We start from the raw sequence: 19,407 nt of genomic DNA on the forward strand, positions 1-19,407 counted from the left end.
CCCAAAACCAGTATACTCACTTCTGCACGAAGAGGATTGAGGAGAAAGTCTAAAAAGAAGTCTTTGCTTTATGTCACCCAAGGGTTTCTTTAAGTAGCACTTTGCCAGGTAGATAGATATAAAGTGGGATTTGGTTGACCAAACAGCTAGTAAATGAGAAAATAATTAGATTGTTAAAAATAAATATTAATATGACGAGTAATCAGTTGACATGTCTAACAAGCATAATATTTGTAGAGGAGAATTCCATTTTTATAGTATTTGTCTGAGGCCAGGGTCACTAAATTTTAAAAATAAAATATAACAAATGCCAATTTCCTCTACAGAATTGCTATATAAAAGCCAGGTGTGTACGAAAGAAATCTTTGAACTGGAATTCCAAATTGGCTAGGAAAAGCTTGGCCGCGTCCTTTGAGGCCTTTATAAAGTTAAGCTTACCAACCCCTGAAACAGCTGGACACTTCAAGACTTGAAGAGATTTTTTGAGGCACAGTCAAGACATATCTAGCAAGTAGCACAGCCCGAGCCAGCTTGGAGCCAATTGTTAAATTTTTAGGAATTTGCAATCCTGTTGTTACATAGACAATTCAGAGCTCTCCATTATTTGTTGGTCAGAATTGATAGCAATTACAGCACAGTGTATTTTCTGTTGTCTACTTGAAACAATTATGATTTTAATAATGAATCTTGAAAATGAATTGAATTACATTTTGTTCTGCTGGTGCTAATACAATGCTGGAAAGAAAGTCTCGGGTAGCTGCAACGGTGTTAGAAAATTTTCCTGTTAAACCAAGTGCAATTATCAGTTGATTCAATCTCTGAAATAAAACAAGTTAATCATTTAAAAATATTACTGTATAAAATGTATTCTTCTTGTCACCAATCTAATAAAAATCAGACTGAGCTAGAATCTGTAGTTAAAGAATCTGACATTGAAGTAATTAAAATCAGTAAATTATTGAAATGGAGCTGAACGGCAGTAGTTTGTCAGCTACTACTGCACATGTTGCCCGTCTCTGGTAGGTATCTCATTCTTCTCTTTATTCTGGTTTTGTAAAGAGATTGCTAACATTAATTTCTTCTAAGAATTTGCTGTAACGATTCACATTCTTTTTTTTTTTTTAAGATTCTCCCAGATTTTGTCATTGTTCAACATTTCAGTCATGTCTGACTCTTTGTGATCCATTTCGGGATTTTTTTTCTTTTTTTTTAAAATATATATATAGTTTTATTTATAATTTTTTCCACAGTATATATGCATGAGTATTTTTTTTTATAATATTATCCTTTGTATTCATTTTTCCAAATTATCCCCTCCCTCCCTCTACTCCCTCCCCTTGATGACAGGCAATCCCATACATTTTACATGTGTTACAGTATAACCTAGATACAATATATGTGTGTAAATCCCATTTTCTTGTTGCACATTAAGTATTGGATTCCGAAGGTATAAATAACCTGGGTAGAAAGACAGTAGTGCTAACAATTTACATTCACTTCCCAGTGTTCCATCTCTGGGTGTAGTTATTTCTGTCCATCATTGATCAACTGGAAGTGAGTTGGATCTTCTTTATGTTGAAGATACGATTCACATTCTTGAAAATTTTTCATGACTTTCAATGCATTGTACTAAGGATCAACTAACATTCAGAAAGTTTAAAAAATTAATCAAGCACACCACGAGAGCTCTGGAAAACTTGGTATTACGAAACATGACTCTCAGAGTGAAGATTTAAGCCATGTAAGTTGAAAGATATTGCATTTAATAAAAATAATAAATTGAATGCTCTGCCTAAGAATGTGCTACTAGAAAATATAATTCAACGTTTAGAAGACTTGCACATGTTTAACCTATATTGGATTACTTGCTGTCTAGGAGAGGGGGGTGATGGGGAGGGAGAGAGAAAGCTTTGGAACACAAAGTTTTGCAAGGGTGGATATTGAAAATTATCTTTGCATGTATTTTGAAAAATAAAAAGCGATTATTTTTTAAAAAGAAACATAATGGCAACTTAAAATCATGCCCCCCCCTCAAACCCAAACAAACAAGAAAATATAATTCAACGTATGGATTTAGGAATTTTACCAGTCAGAAACAACAATGAAAACAGTTTTAATTATTTTGATTTGTTAGAATCTTCTACTTTGCCTTGAGTGACTAGGTGGCAAATAGAGTGGAATTAGGAAGACTTGAGTTCAAATGCAGCATCTGATATTAACTAGTTGTATGACTCCAGGAAAGCCACTTAATCCTGTTTGCCTCAGTTTCCTCATCTGTAAAATGGGCTAGGGAAGGAAATAGCAAACTACTCCTGTTTCAGAAAACCCCAAACAGGGTTACGATGAGTTAGGAAACAATTGAACATCGACTCTATGACCTTAAAATCTATCTTGTTGTGAATGGATCTTTTACCTATATACAATTTTCTAAGATCATATGAATGGGTCATTTAAAAAAATAGTAGTTCAGTGAGGTATAGATATCTTTCAAATGTTGACCCATCTCATTATGTAATGTCACATTTATTACTATCACCATCAATCTCATTGGAAAAGCTGTAAGTATTACTTAAATAACTATTGTATCATTAAAAAAAAAAACTAAGATAAAACGAATTAAGTGACTTGCACAGGATCACGTAGTCAGTAAATGTCTGAGGCAGAATTTGACCTTAGGTTTTTCTGACTCCGAGCTCAGCACTTATGTAATGTACCATCTAGTTGCCTAGGTTCTGAGAGGGTACTTAAAAAAATAATAATAGCTTTTTATTTTTCAAAATGCATGCAAAGATAGTTTTCAATATTCCCCTTATATTCCAATTTTTTTTTCCTCCCCTCCCCTCCTCCCCCCTTCCCAAAACAGCAAGTAATCCAGCATAGGTTAAATATGTGTGATTCTTCTAAACATATTTCCACATTTATCATGTTGCACAAGAAAAATCAGATAAGGGGGAAAATGAGAAAGAAAAACGAAGCAAACAACGACAACAAAGTAAATTATTCTGCTTTGATCCACATTCAGTCTGCATAGTTCTCTCTCTGGATGTAGATGGCTCTTTCAAAGAACTGCCTTGTTGTTGTTGAAACAACATTGTTGAAAAGAGCCATGTCCACCCTATCTGATCATCACATAATTTTCTTGTTTCTGTGTACAGTGTTCTCTTGGCTGAGAGGGTACTGTGCTAAGTGTTTTACAAACATTAAGTTACAATGACCCTATGAGGTAGGTGTTATTAATATTCCCATTTTACAGTTGAGGAAATTGAGGCAAATAGACATTAAGTAACCTACCCAAGGCATTGTCGAGCTAATGATGAAGGAAACAAGTCTTCCAAATTTTTTTTGTTTTGTTTTTTATTAATTTTTATAATTATAACATTTTCTTTGACAGTACATATGCATAGATAATTTTTTTTACAACATTATCCCTTGTACTCCCTTCTGTTCCGAGTTTTTCCCCTCCTTCCCTCCACCCCCTCCCCTAGATGGCAGGCATTCCCATACATATTCAATATCTTATAGTATATCCTAGGTACAATATATATTTGCAGAACCGAATTTTGTTGTTGTTGTTGTTGCAAAGGAAGAATTGTATTCGGAAGGTAAAAATAATCTGGGAAGAGAAACAAAACAAAACAAAACAAAACAAAACAAAACAAAACAAACAAACAAACAAACAAAAAAAAACAATGCTCACAGTTTACACTCATAAGTTTTCCAAAATTTGAATTTTCACTTGAAAGTTTGAATTTTGTCAGAAGCAACAAATATTCTTGGTTATTTTCTGTGAAATGATAAGTTAATTTTGTTCTTTCTTTGTCCCCAAAATGACTGTTGGATAGCTGAGACAGGATAACCATAGTTTGTCTTACAGTCATTCTTTCAAATAATAATGGTGTTCCTTGAAAAAAGTGTTTAGTTCAGTTTGCAATTCAAACCATCACATTAATGGTTCTCTTCAGTCAATCAGTAAACATTTATTGAGTACCTCCTGGGTGCCAGGTATTGTGCTAAGTGCTGGGAGTAAAAAGAGAGGCAAAGGACAGTCCCTGCCTTCAAGATGTTCACAATGTAATGGGAGAGACAACATTTAAAGATACATACATACATATGTGAAAGAAGCAATATTAAGGATAAACAGAAAATAATTCTCAGAGGGAAAGTTTTGGAATGAAGAGGGGCTCAGGAAGGAGCAAAAGGGAAGTAGGAGATGAGATTTAAATTGGGTCTTAAAGGAAGCCAGGAAAGTCAGTAGGCAAAGACAAGGAGAGAGAAAAGTTCCAGGCAGGGGGACAGCCAGAGAGAATGCCCAGAATCTCCTGGGACAACCATTGTACTGGACATGCAGCAGCTTTGCTTTATCATACTTCCCATTTCATCACACAGAATATCAAAAAGATATCTACTTGATGGTCACAATTTTTGGAATTTTTTATCGCTCCATCAAGGGCATTTGTTAATAAAACTGGCATTTTTTAAACCTTGAGAGCACAGCAGTGTGAAATACATCGTTTCCCGGCACAATTTGGAGCCATTTCATTGGTTTGAACTAAGGTTTCAGCAGTTTTACTTACCATTATTTTTGCTTCTGGATAAACCATGAGGTTCAAAAAAATTATTTCACAAGCGATGCTTGTGTTTGTTACCAAGCACTGACATCAAAGATCTTTGAAGATTAGTTGATGCTGCTGCCGGACCAATACAAGCAAACTAACAAATCTAGCCATCTCTGTGGAGTTGTTTGTCTGTAAACGAAAGATCCCTTTCCACAGGCGAGATATTAACATGGTCTTCAAGTTAACAGCAACGTTTTAAATTCATGAATCACAAAATCTCTTGAAAATTCTGCTGTAGAAATGTAGACTCATGAGTAGAAAGTAGAAAAGACAAATGACATCTTAGTATTCTGGTGAAAAGAGTTTTGACTGCACAGATCCTCTGAGAGGACCCACATGCTCTACAATCTCACCTAGCGTTATATCTGTGATCCTTCTGTATGTAATGTAGAGAAAACTGGCTTCCAAGTTAAGAAAACCTAGGTTTAAGGCCTCTGTTAGGCAGATACATACTGACTGGATGAGTGGTTAATTCACCTTACTATTCCACATCCCAGGCACCCGACTCCCGTCCTGGCTCTCTCAGTCTTCCAAAGTTCACAAGGCGATGATCCCTAGTCCATTCTACTGCCAAAACTCCTCCATCTACGAAGGAAAGAATGGGCACAACAGGGACAGAAGCAACAGCAGAGCCACAAACTTATTTCTTTATGTCCACTAGAACAGGGCCATATAATCCACTGGTGGTGCTAGCTTAGTTGTAGCAGATAATAGGTTGTTGCTGTCATTTTCTACTTGTTCTCAAAGAGGAGCATGACATTAGGGAGGCGATGCTAAGACATACAAGTGAATTGGATGAAAGGGAGGGAGGGCTGGGCAAGGTCACCTGCCTCACTTTCCACTCCAGAGCCATCTGGGTCCAGTGGCCAGAGAGAGAGATTGGGATAAGTGGAGATGGCCTAGGATGCAATGGGAAACCTTCGCCTTTTGAAGCTAAAGTCTTTAACAGGTCTCAATTTGCCTGAGGCCTCACCCATTCGATGATCAAGGAAGGGTAGGTAAGAATTAAGGCAAAAAATGGTCTGTAAGTTCATGCTGCTGGTTCAGGGTGAGAGAGGGCCTGAGGTCTTTCTTCCAACCTGAGTTCTATAATAGTTCAGCCTCCTTCCTGGACACCTGGAAAGAAAAAGGGCAGAATTGTTCCTCAGGCTATCTTTTGTTCAATCTCAGTGGCCAATGAAAGTCAGTTTCTTTACCATGTGGCCAAGGGAGAAGATATAATTCTCACCTACACATGCACTGAAGTGGAGAGCAGGGCTTTACCTATATATCTATGGGTGTGTGTGTGTGTGTGTGTGTATATGTATATATATATGTGTATATATGTATATGTACATATATATATATGTGTGTATATATGTATATATGTGTGTATACATGCACATACACACATATATACACATACACCCATATATATGTATGTATATTTATATATATATGTATATGTATATATATGGGTATATATGTATATATATGTGTGTATGCAGATACACACATATATATACACATACACCCATATATATGTATGTATATTTATATATGTGTGTATATATATATGTATATATATAAAATTATATTATATATTATCACATATTCCCAGAAGTAAGTTCTCTAGGACTCTACACATGTTTTGCCAACTGGCCACTCCCTGCTTACACTGGTATGTGATTATATGATAATCAGAAGGTCAGAGACATAAAGCAGGAAGAGAGTTTAAATATTATTTAGTTCAATCTCTGCATTTTAACAGATGGGGAAACTGAGACCCAACCATGAGTTGTCCAAAAATACATAGTCTAAAGCTGCAAAGTTCTGAACCTGAGACATAATTGATATTTCTATGATGTTTTGAAGTTTGCAAGATATTTTTTGAAACATTGTTTCATTTTAAGTCTCCCAATGACACGGGGAGGTATATGTTATAAGTATTATCATCATCTCCACTTTACGGATGAGGAAACCAAGGATCAGAAAAGTTAAATGACTCGCCCACTTACAGCTACTAAGTATCGGAGGTAGGATTTAAACTCATTTCTTTCTGATTTCCAGTCCAGACCTCTTTATTCTAAGCTGCCTTAAGGAATGTTGATATATTGTTATTTACCAGAAATAACAGTGATGAAAGACTTCCATTCACACAAAAATTTTAAACAAGCTATTTCATTCTAAGAAATAGAACAATTCAAAATGTATATATATATATATATGATATATACACACATATATTAAATATATGTGTTTGTATACATATATATTATATGTACACACATATATTAAATATGTGCGTATGGTTGTATACATATACATATAATACATATACACACTACAGTTTGACTGGATCATTTAGAAAAACTAGAAATAGCCAATGGTGTTAAATAACAGGTTTAAATCAATTCATACCTAAAAGCTTAGACTCCAGAGAAACTTTCTGCCTTTGGTAAGTCTGTAATCAACTTTAGACCTCCAAGCTGTGTGGTGGACACACAAAAAAATACAGTGGCCCCATTCAGAGCATCAAGAGTTTCTGCACCATAGCCCATAATCCTCCCGTCTTCGTCCCCTGCTTGTCCAAACGAAGAAGGAAAATGTTGGAACAAATGGGGAGCTAAGCCAAACCTGACCTGGCCAGAAACCTCAGGATTTCCTCTCTCATTCCTCCTGTGCTTTTCCTAAGAGCCCTTTTAGGGAAACAATACATATTTAATGAGCTAATCTTTTCTTAGCGCTGAGACATTAGTCCATAGCTAGGACTGTCGTGAGAAGGAAATGGCAAACCATACCAGGATTTCTGGCAAGAAAACGCCATAATTGGCGTGCTATGGTCCACCAAGTCATGAAGAACTTGAAGACCATGAACTCTTTTGGACCACTAGGGGGCACTGGTGCTTAATGAGTTTTGGGCAGGGGCAGAGGGAAATGGGGTTGCAGAAAATCTGTTAGTAGGAAATCCACATTTATAAAGTAGATCATAGGATGATAGCTTTAGAGCTGGAAGCCACCGCAATAGTGCCTGAAGCTACCACAGAAAGTGCTTGTCCAACCACTTTAATTTTACAGATGAAGAAGGAGAACTGAAAATAGCTCTTTCAAGGTTACATGGACATAAACATCAGAGGTAGGATTTGAACTCAGTCCTCTCACTCCAAGTTCAGGCCTAATTCAGAGCTATGAAGTAATTATATATATCCCATACATGATGATGTTTCAAAATCGGCCCTTCCTTCTCCTATCTCCCCCCTCAAAATGTCATATAAATCCAGCTGTAATTTTAGTGTGATTTTGGCAACTTTTCTCACATTACCCACAGGGCATAGCAAGGTAGTTGGTGAATGGAGATGGATTCCATTTTTACTAAAAAAAAAAGTTGCAGAAAGTATTCTTAACAGGAACATGACACCTAGAATAAAAATGCAGAAGCAGCAAAACTCTTTTGGAATCATCTTTTGTTATCATTGTAGTCAGTCTCTGATAGATGTGAGAGGATGATTGCAAATGGAAGTCTCTGTTTTACAAAAGAATTTACCTAAGCAGCATCTTTCCTAAGGTGGACACAGTAGGACTTGATTTATCAAATTTTGATTATATAGGATTACAGATTTAGAGCTAAAGAGGGGCTTAGAGATTAACTAGGTACACCTTGCCATTTCATATTTAGGGAAAGTGAGGCACAGAATGTCACAAATCTAGAGTTGGGAGGGAATTAAGAAGTTAGCTAGTTAAAATTCCACATTTTCTAGTTGAGGAAGTTGAGACCTAGAGGGATAAAACAACTTGGTAAAAGTCATATAGCTACTAAGTAGCAGGTTAAGGAAGTGAACCGAAACTCAATGACTCCAAATCCTAAATTTTACAACCAGACTTGGAACTGAATTCAGCAAACAGCTATTAAACATCTATAAGGCAGTGTGCATGTTTGTGTGTGTGTGTGTGTGTGTGTGTGTGTGTGTGTGTGTGTGTGTAAAGATAATTGAAAAAACAGTTCCTGACCTTAAGAAGTATATATTCTATTGGAGGGTTCCAGCATACAGAAAGATGAGCAAATAGAGGATAATTTGAAGAGGAAATGAGCACTAAAAAGTAGGAGAAAGGCTTTCTGTGGGAGGTGTCTTAACTCCATCCTTGAAAGAAAGGTCAAGATTCTCAGAAGCAGAGTTGAAGAGAGACTGGTGTGGCGGAAATCAGAGGGGAGAGATGGAGTCCTGAGATTAGGGAACTGCAAGCAGTCCATTGGGATTGATCTAGGTGTAATTGTAATGGGAGTAATGGAAATAGGTCTGGTTAAGGTGGATTGGAGAGGATCATTTAGGAGGCAGTAGTCCCCTTGAGGGGTAAGGAAGCTTAATGTAGGCCATTGGTTTTGTGAGCAGTGAGGAAGGGATGAATGTGAAAGGTGTTATTGAGGAAAAATAGGCAATTGATTGAGGAGGAGAAAGGAAAGGGATGGGGAAGGAAGATAGAGGATAACTTCCAGATTGCCAGCTGGAGTAACATGGAGTAATGATGGTGCTCTCAACAGAAGTAGGAAAGTTTGGAGGAGTCAGCTGATGAGTTCCAACTGGCCATGTTGACTTTGGAATGGCTCTGGGTGAATCACTCCACATATGTGGAATGACATGTTATTCATTCTTATTGACAGTCCCTTCTTCCCCCCCTCAGTCATACACAGAAATGGCGAGAGCCTTGATCTTAGTGCCACCCACAAGCAGTCTGCTTGTATGGTCACAAACGGACATTCTATTATTGCACCTTTCCTTGAGTCCTGTTCTTGATCTTTATTTTGACCTCTCCTATTCTTCTCTCCTTCCCTTCTCTTCCAACCCATCCCCTCTACACTAGCTACATTCTCCTCCCTTTTCCACTTGATGCCTTGTTACCAAGGAGCTTCCCCTTCCTTTTCTCTCATTTTCTCTTGATGTTTCCACAGAGTGGCTTCTGATCTCATCCTCAATGACATCCGCTCTCTCCAAAGTTATCATGGAGTTTCTAATCCCGGAGCCTTTTCTCAGATTTCATCTTCTCCCCCTCTCTGCGGGCTTGGACACTGACAATCATTCCCTTCTCTTTCACTCTTTTCCCTATAGATTTGCTGCTCTCCCTTCTTTCTCCTCCTGTCCATCTGACTATTTCTCTTCAGTCTCCTTGGCTGCATCTTTATCCAGGTCCCACCAGGGTGTTCCCCAAGGTTCTGTATGGGGCTCTCTTCTCTTTCTTCCTCTATTCTATTTCCCTTAGTGTTCTCATCAGTTCCCAAGGATTCAGCTCTCAGATCTAACCTGTCTGTCGAACTGCCTATTGGAATCTCAAACTGAATGTCCCACACGCATCTTCAATATGAACAAATCAGAACTCCTTTCTCTCTCTCTCTCTCTCTCTCTCTCTCTCTCTCTCTCTCTCTCTCTCTCTCTCTCTCTCTCTCTCTCTCTCTCTCTCTCTCTCTCTCTCTCTCTCTCTCTCTCTCTCTCTCTCTCTCTCTCTGTCTCTGTCTCTCTGTGTCTGTCTCTCTGTCTCTTCCCTTTCTTCCCTTTTTCTAACTTTCTGTTGCTGTTGAGGTAACCACCAAGCTAACAGTTGGCAGGTTCCCATTCTCGAGGTCAGCCTAGACGCCTCTTTCATTCTGACCCCTGCAGATCCAATTAGATGCCAAATCCTGCCATTCCTACCTTCATACCATGCCTTGGATGTCTACGTCTCCTTTTCTCAACTCATTGGGACACCACTTTTTTGTGGGTCCTTATCATCTCAGGCTGGGGTTGTTCAAGCAAATCATCTCATGCTGCTTGGTCCGCCTGCCTCAAGTCTCTGCCAACTCCAATCCAAAGTGATTTTCTTAAAGCTTGCACTTGACTGAGGCACCCTCCTGCTCCATAAATTCCAGTGGCTCCCTATTACTCTTCGATCCAAAAGAGGGTCTTGTTTCATATCCAGAGTCATTTCTGACATGTCACTCTCCTCCATACTCTTAGTTCCAGCCACACTGCTTCACAAGATGAGCACTCCGTTTCCCCTGTCTACTCCTTTGTCCTGTGGGTTTTCCACAATTTGAATCCTCTCCCTTTTGTCCTCTGCCTCTTGGTTTCCCTGGCTTCCTGAAGGACTTTTTTGGTTCTCTAAGTCCTGCCCTCCCGGCCCCCCATTTCCTCCTCATCCCCCCTAACATCATCTCCTCCTTCCCTGTCCCCTCCTCACGTCTTTCCTTTGGGGATTAGCTCTTTCACCCAGTATCTAGCTCACATACACAGAGCTACACAACATCTCCCCCATTATTTGGGGAGCTTCTTGAGGGCAGGGGTTTTTTAATTCCCTCAGTTTTTGAGACTAGTAAACACGAGGCAAATGCTTGTTGAGTGCCTGACTTAGAAAAGCCTGGCGGAAGAAGTAAAGGCCAAACAAAGATGCCTCCTTGTCCCTTTCCAGATGCCCTCTGGCCCGAGGTGCCAGTGTGAGCAGGGGGCTTGGCGGGGGGCACCCTTGTTCGGACCCCCGGGGTGAGAGCTGGCTGGTTTGGGGAGGGCTGAGGGGGCTCTGGGTGGGATGATGTCACCTTCAGGGGTGAGGAGCTGAAGGAGAGCCGGTGCCAGCAGAAGCTCGGGCTGCCGGAAGACCGCATCCCGGGGCACCAGAGACTTACTGGGAATTGCCGGCTGGCTCCCGGATGCCTCGGGCTCCGAGCGGCTAGGCCCGGGGCGCTCCCTCCCCGTCCCGAGGTTTCTCGGCTTGTCTTTCCCAGTCCCACAATGGCACCCAAAATGGGCCCGGTTGGCTGTCCGGGGACGGCCGCGGGGCCGCTGACGTGCTGGTTGGACAAGGGGCGTCGGGGTCAGCGTTTCACGGGGCAGGAGTCGAAGCAGAACCGCCCACGGCTGGGCCTTGAGCTCTCTTTCTGACCCCGAACCCCAAGGTGAGAGGGTTGGACTCCTGCCACCTCAGGTGCTCGCAGACGTGCGCGTTGCTAAGTGTCCGGCCCGGACTCCCGGCTTCCCGACCCGGTCCCGGGCTTCTCACATTGTCCCGGGCGGAGGAAGGAGGGTGGCGAGGAGTGGGGGTCCCAGCCGCTCCCCGGGCCCCAATCCCGCCTCCCCCTCTCAGGGCCATCCCCAACCAGTGGGCCTTCTCCCCACCCCTGCCCCCGCCTCTCCCGCTTCCAGCCGCTTGATGTGACAGGTCCGTGCTCCAATCCTATCTCTGGGCCCGGTTCGCGGCCCCTTCGGAACCAATGGTCGTGAGCGAGGAGGGGCGGAGGGGGCTGGGGCGGTGCGGGGGAGGGGAGGGGCGGGGCGGGGCAAAAACCGGGCAGGGGCCGGGCCGGGCCGAGCTGGAGGCAGCGCGGCTGGAAGCGGCGGGGCGGCAGCAGCAGCGGCGGCGGCGGCGGAGGCAGCGGCTGCGGCGGGTGGAGACACAAGCAGAGGCGGCGGCGGCGGCGGCACGGTAAGTTGTCCGGGGCTGAGTGCGCTGCTGGCCCGGGCCCCGCCCGGCAGCGGCTCCCGGGGCGGCCGCCCGGACTGGCGGGAGGGCGGAGTTGGTGCTCGAATGCCGAGGTGGGCTCTACTTAGCCCACCTCGGGATCGGGGGCTTCGGGGCGCCCTCCGGCTGCCTCAGGCACGGGCTCCTTGGCGGCGGCGGCGGCGCAGCCGGAGCCCCTGCCGCAACGTGGGGGCTGCCCCGGACCCCTCGGGCCGGCGGCGGGGGCGACGGGCGGCGGCTCTGTGGGCGCCGCGCTTCACTGGGCTGGGCTGGGAGGCTGGCTCTGGGGCTGCAGCCGCCGCCCGCCGCCTCTGAGTAAGCACTTTTGTGGCGGACAGTGGCGGGCGCCTCCTTTCCCTCCGGGCCGGCTCCCCGCAGTTCCCCGGAGATGGCAGCCTCCTTCCTTTTCCCGCTCCGGCCCCGCCAGTGGCAGAGTGGGGGGCGGCGAGTGCGGGGGGGACTTGGGCGCACCCCAACACGGAGCCGGCCAGCCCCGAGGAACCCCCCAAGCGGCGCTCCCAGCCCGGCCCAGACTCCCCCAGTTCAGTCCCCCGCCCCGAGGCCAGCGGGTGGTGCTTCTGCATCCCTCCATGGCAGCCACAGCTGGATCCCGGAGCTGGAGGCGCCGTGGGGGGGGAGGGGGGATTGAAAAAGTTACCGTGCTCCAGTTCCCAGGGCCCCGGAGGCCTTTGGGCGCCTACCTTTGGGTCAAGGGGAAGCAGCGCGGCCACGTCTAAAAGGAGGTGCGTGCTCCGGGTAATGGTCGGCGGATCCCCAGATTTCTAATCACAATTTACTCCTCTGTCGCGCCCATCAAACACTCCAGTCTGAGAAATGTAACTCCGCCTTTTTTAATCAGAGGATTGGGCTTCATGCCCAGCTCGATTACTGAACAGTGTGCCTTTTGTAAAGTCACTAGATCGCTCCGTGCCTCAGTTTCCTCTTCTGGAGAGTGACCGGGTCGGGCGAGATGCCTTCCCAGGCCCCTTTCGGCTGAGATATTCAGTGACCACTCTGTTGCCTGGAAGCCGCGATTCAGGACACTTGCCAGGGGACCTGAAGCAGGCTTGGTTCGGGACCCTCTCCCGAGAGAGGGAGAGACTGTGTGTGTGTGTGTGTGTGTGTGTGTGTTGTGTCTGTGTCTGTGTATCTGTGTGTGTGTATGTGTGTGTTTGTGTATCTGTGTGTGTTGTGTGTGTGTCTGTGTATCTGTGTGTGTATGTGTGTGTTGTGTGTGTGTGTTGTGTCTGTATCTGTGTATCTGTGTGTTGTGTGTCTGTGTATCTGTGTGTGTGTCTGTGTATCTCTGTGTGTGAATGTGTGTGTGTGTTGTGTCTGTGTATCTGTGTGTCTGTGTGTTGTGTGTCTGTGTATCTGTGTGTGTGTCTGTGTATCTCTGTGTGTGAATGTGTGTGTGTTGTGTCTGTGTATCTGTGTGTCTGTGTGTTGTGTGTCTGTGTATCTGTGTGTGTGTCTGTGTATCTCTGTGTGTGAATGTGTGTGTGTGTTGTGTCTGTGTATCTGTGTGTTGTGTGTCTGTGTATCTGTGTGTGTGTCTGTGTATCTCTGTGTGTGAATGTGTGTGTTGTGTGTGTGTTGTGTCTGTGTCTGTGTATCTGTGTGTCTGTGTGTTGTGTGTCTGTGTATCTGTGTGTGTGTGTGTCTGTGTATCTGTGTGTGTATGTGTGTGTTGTATGTGTGTTGTGTGTGTCTGTGTATCTGTGTGTATGTGTGTTGTGTGTCTGTGTATCTGTGTGTGTGTCTGTGTATCTCTGTGTGTGAATGTGTGTGTTGTATGTGTGTGTGTGTGTGTGTGTGTGTGTGTGTGTATGTTGGCCATTCACACCTCACCCCTGCCTGTTTCTCTTTTTCTCCTCTTGAAATTGGCTCAGCTTTTCCTTGTCCTTTTTATTTTTCCTCCTGAGCAGCCTTCCTTTTTCTGGACTAGTTAGTGCTCTCTACTTTTTAATTCAGCTGTTTTCATTTCTTCCTTAAATGCTACATTCGAACTAGTTGAACTAGTAGGAGTTAGAAAAAGAGGAATGGGAGCTTTTTTTCTTTTTATGGCTTATTTGTCCTGATTGGTATAGTTTTTTTTTTTGGGGGGGGGGGAGTTTGGGATTTCAGAGTGGTCAGCGTTCTGTTCTTAATTTGAGTTCACTTTTGAGTTCATTTGACTCACAAAGTAAAAAGTACATCCTAAAAATTTCCTCCAGCTCCCGAGGAGTCAAGATCCCTTCAGTCTATGCAATCATGTGCACTAGCTCCGGTGGAGAAGGGCCCCTATTTAGGAGAAACTGCCTTTTTGATCTTGCCCAGGTTACCCAAATATTTGAAAATTTCCTTGTAACCTGAGGATTGCATTAAAATTCTGTTGTGGTGGGATTAGACAGAAGCGGGAGAATTAAAAGCCAGAAGAGACGAGCCCCAGTAGATCCCTTGAGCATCAAATGTTATATTGGCAAAATCTGAAACAATGGAGGTCTAAGGTGGAGGGTGGTTTCCAGAAGTGCCCTGACTACATTTGGAAGATGGGGTGTACTTGGGAGGGCCTTCGGTCATGAAAACTTGTTTCCCCATCTCCCGACTAGCTGGCACCGGACCTGGGCGAACAGTCACATGTCATGGAAAGGGGGACAAAAGGTATTACTCTTACCTGAGTAACTAGAAGTTGACTGCACCATAGGGCCCTCTTGTGGAAATGAGTTTATTGAGACCCTTCGCTTGTGTTTGATTATGTGCCTCACCTAAGGAAAGTCTTGTTATGGAGGGGTCAGAAAGGCAGGGAAGTGGGTAGCTTGAAAAGGAAGAAGACAGGAAGTTGTATCAAAAGGCAGCTCCAGCAGGGCTAAAGCTTTTTTGGACCAGTGGTAGGGAATCACCTCGGTGGGTCAAAGTAAACAAAATCTCTGATGGGCGGTTTCCAAGTAGTTGTTGGGATTTAATGAACCGATTTCCTCAGTTTGAAAGAGTCATAATGAGGTGGAGAGCTGTGAAAGGGACTTGGGATACCATCTGGGCCAACCGCCTCAGTTTCAGGTGAGGAAACTGAGGACCAAAGGAATAGAGAGGCTAATCCTTATGCTTGGCTCTTTGTTTCTGGAGATAGATCAAAATCTAGAGCATTTTTTGAGGTTTGCACAGCTCTTCCCAGCCTAAAGTGTTTTAAGCTGTCTCAAAACAGCTCTGTGAGATAGGGGCTCAGTTGTAAAGAGCTTAAAATCTGAAGATGGATGGGTTAGGGGTAGCTAGGTGGCGCAGTGGATAGAGCACCAGCCCTGAATTCAGGAGGACCCGAGTTCAAATCCATCCTCAGACACTTAACACTTCCTAGCTGGGTGACCCTGGGCAAGTCACTTAACCTCAGCCTCAGAAAAAGGGGAAAAAAAAAAAAAAAGATGGGTTAAGTGACTTTGTCCTATATAGGATAGGCTAGCATCCTGTAAATAATGACCAGTTTTAGAGAAGTCCACAGTGAGATCCTCTTGGAAGGTTACACGTCCCACTGCTGTAGCTATAACCAATGACAACTCCAAATATTACTTAGAGAGACATGGCAAGTTCTCAACTCGAGACCATAATTTTCCCATACATAGTCCTGAATGATGCTCAGATTATGCTAGACAATAAAAACTAAAAGCTTCAATCTTGAGTCGGCTGCTATTATTGAATTTGAACGGATAAATGGGAATTGTCATTCCCAGCTGGGGATAAAAAGCTGGATCAGTGTTCTGTGATCCTGATACTGGGGCTATAGCGGGTAAAGTGACCAACAGGGATAAAGGAGCTAGGCCACACGTTTATCCTTTTCTAAGAAGGTTTAGCTTTTACAGAGCGAAGTTTCCATTGTCATAACATCATTATGTAGTACATGACTGAAACCCGAAAAGTTAAATTTTGCTCCAAGGCCCTAAGACCTGACCCTCTGTGCTTGGTTAGCCCAAGTGCTAAAGTCCCGCTTTTTGTTGACCCTAATGCAGAGAACAGTCAGCTCTTTAGTCAGTAGATTGTCTCTGGTATTTCTCCTTCTTAACTGTTCCAGGAAGTTGCTGATAGAATGTCCTTTGGAGACTCTGCAATTCAACTTCACCGTTGTGTCCGAGCATGGAGAAATCTGGGGGCAAAGCAGTTCTGTCTTTTCATTATTTGGTACAGAAGCCAAAGTTTGATTGTATCCAGATGATTTCAGAATTGATGTTTGCGTGAAACATGTGGGAGAAAAGGTAGCCTGCAGAAGGGAAGGTTAGAAACATTTGTTACTTTCACTAATAAAGAAGTCATTTCTCTGGGTGGGAGGGAATCCAGAAAAGGAAAAGTGTGGGCTTGGCTTATGGTGTCTGGAAGTTTTAAAGATGTGTCTGGTGGGGGTGTGGGGGTGTGGTGCCTGCAAAGTCTGGGAGCTTGTTGCAACTCAGAAAAAGCAATCTCAGCTACAGCGATGGCTTGAGTGGAGCTTCTTTATCTGAGATGCTTTTTGGGAAGTCCACGGCTCTAATCCGAAGGTGGGCGAATTGTGGTTCATGCCTTTGAATGAATTGTTGCTTCGGAAAATGACGGCGTCCACGACCAGTTCAGTTTCTGGGTTGTTTGCTTTCCTTAGTCTGGCTTGCTGGCTCTCCCTGGAGGAGAACTTGTCTCATTGTTGACTGTATTTGGAAGTCATCTGTAACATGAAAGGTTTCCTTTCCCTTCATTCTTCACCCTACCCTCATCCTGGTTTTCTTATAAGAACCTTTTGCCTTCACTTTGACTCATTTTGCCTTCTTGTGACACCGATCTACTTCCCCCCGCCTTGTGGATGCTGTATTCTGAGATCTTGGCAAAGAAAGGTACTGTTTTGCTATTTTAACTTAAGGTAATAAGGCTAAAGCAGCAGCTAGGTGGTGCAGTGGAGGTTGGAGTCAGGAGGACTGAGCTTCTTGAATCCCCATCTGGCTTCAGACTCTTATTAGTTGTGTGACCTTGGGCAATTACTTAAATCTGTTCGCCTCAGTTTCCTCATCTGTAAAATGAGCTGGAGAAGGAAATGGCAGAGTACTCTAGTAGCTCTGCCAAGAAAGCCTCAAATGGGGTCACAGAAGAATGGGCACAATGAACCACAGCAATAAAGCTTAAAGGTATGGATACTTTCCTGAGATAATGAGCCAATTATTCAGGTCATTTAGTTGTTGTTACAATTACAACATGGTAAATGATTGAGGTACCTATCATTCTCCTCAAGCCTTAATTACTTTCCCTGTGGACTGCTGGATTATTTTCCTCAAAGATTTTCTAGGATTGAATGTACCTGTTTGTGCCCAGCCTTGCTACTGTGGAATTCTGTTACATTTAATGATGGACTCTATGACTTTTAAGGGGCACACTCAGAGAGGCTTGTTATCGGGCTGTCTGGGGCCGTCCCAGCAGGAGAAATTCATCTACTGAGCTGTACAGAGGATTTCAGTCTGTGTCAGCAGAGGGAATATCTAGCACACAATTACCAAATGATGGAGGATCCTTGAATTACTGAAACATCACAGGTACTTACCAGTCCATATCCTGTGGTCTCGTGAACCCCTTGATGTTATGTAGCGAGCAGAATCTTCTCTGATAAATTTGGGAAGTTTTCTTTGTGACCTGGAGGGAGTGCCATCTATTGGAAAAAGCGGCACATGCCAAGTCAGAGGAGATGTATTTTAAAGCCCTCTGCACTGTGAACCAGCTGCTATTCTGAAGGAGGCCATTGAGGCCATCCCTGTTGCCATCTGGATTTTACATTTTGGAGAGCGTGCCATCTGTTTTCTATCTCTCTTACAGACATGTTGAAAGGATAAATGAGATCTACGCATGGCTTAGCTCGGCAGCAGACAGGTGCTATAGGAATCCAAAGGACGGTGAATCCTAAGTAGAGAGCATGGGCCTCTGTTAGTGTGGATACAAGATTTCCAAAAGGGATCGTCCAGCGGGACGGGCCAGAATTGGCCTTCTTTCGAATAGTTTTTCATGTGTCTTGGTCTCTTCTGTCACTTCTGCTCCAAAATCTTCAGCAGCTCCCTACTGTCTGTCTAGCAAGTAAGATTCTGGTATTTGAGGCCTCCCCCAGTCTGGCTCCAGGCTCCCTTGCCAGCCGTGTCTCATATTCTAGACGTTATGTCTTCTTGGCTCTTGGTCCCCTGCGTGCATATTGTGCTGTTATGTCTCCTTGGTCTCAGACTCGCTCTTCCTTGTTCTCAAAGTCCATCATCTGTTGCATTCCTATTCATCCTGTCACTTCCAGCTCTGATGCTGCCTCCTCCATGTGGCCTTCATGGAAACCTAGCCCTCTGAACCCCCCCCTGCTCCTTCTCCCCAAGTGGATGGCTCTCCTCTCCCAGTATCAGAGGGCACCTGAAAGGTGCCGTGATCTCTTTCCAAAGGCACCGGTTAGCTAGTGTGTAGAATGGAGTGATCCTCTGGGTTCTAATTCTCCCTTCTAGGTTGTCTACTCTTAGAGGGCATGGACTGCAGTGAAGCCTCGCGTCTCCTCCAGTGCCTAGGCCACGCTGTGGGCATGAGAGTGGCTTCAGAAACATTGGCCAAGGTGCACGCTCATCCAGCCTCTCCTCTCTAGCTACGTGTATGTGTCCTATAAAGTCTTGGGTTCAATTTAAGCAAAGATTGAAGGAGATGAATTGCCAGAATTGTGCTTCTAACCAACATATAGACATTGTTGCTTCTTTGTTGCCTGCTCCTGTGTGAAGCGCTCCATACTTTTGATATGAGTGTAATTCTGAGTAAGAACTTGGTTGACCCAGAGTAAGGGGTCAAGAGGAGCTGATGCAGGGGCACAGGAAGGACAGATCAATGTAGACAGTTCAAGAAGGCAAAACTGCAGGGCAAAAGCCAAAGTGGACAGTTTTAAAGGAGTGGATTTCCAAGGTCCCTGACTATTTAGGGAACTGCAATTCATTTTTGATATCCATTTATTTGTTTGTTTATCCTTTCATCCATTTATCTTTCTTTCCTCTCTCTCTTTCTCTTTCTTTCTATCTTTCTCTTCTCTCTTCTCTCTTTCTCTCTTTTTCTCTTCTCTATTTCTCTCTCTTTCTCTCTTCTCTATTTCTCTCTCTCTTTCTTCCTTTCTATCTTTCTCTCTTCTCTTTCTTTCTCTCTTTCTCTTCTCTCTTTCTCTTTCTATCGTCTCTATTTCTTTTTCTTTCTATCTTTTTTCTCTATTTCTCTCTTTCTATCTCTTTCTCTTTTTCTCTCCATCTTTCCCTCTTCTCCCTTTCTCTCTCTTTCTATCTTTCTGTCTTCTCTATTTCTCTCTCTCTGTCTCTCTGTCTCTCCCATTCCCTCCCTCTCCTCCTTC

The 19,407-nt window shown here is 43.7% G+C and overlaps 1 protein-coding gene across 2 annotated transcripts in view; it reads left to right on the forward strand.

Moving 5' to 3' along the window:
- Positions 1-11,904: 11,904 nt before the first annotated feature.
- PLS3 (plastin 3) overlaps positions 11,905-19,407 on the forward strand; it is a 127,901-nt gene continuing 120,398 nt past the window's right edge. Inside the window, exon 1 of one of the 2 annotated variants that reach the window (XM_074277309.1) lies at positions 11,905-12,041. The gene's annotated coding sequence lies outside the window, so the exon portion shown is untranslated. Of the gene's footprint in view, positions 12,042-16,495; positions 16,580-19,407 lie in introns of those variants that run through there. The other variant, XM_074277312.1, reaches the window with a different exon arrangement.

Source organism: Sminthopsis crassicaudata, chromosome X (genome assembly GCF_048593235.1).
Source record: "Sminthopsis crassicaudata isolate SCR6 chromosome X, ASM4859323v1, whole genome shotgun sequence".
Lineage (NCBI taxonomy): Eukaryota > Metazoa > Chordata > Mammalia > Dasyuromorphia > Dasyuridae > Sminthopsis > Sminthopsis crassicaudata.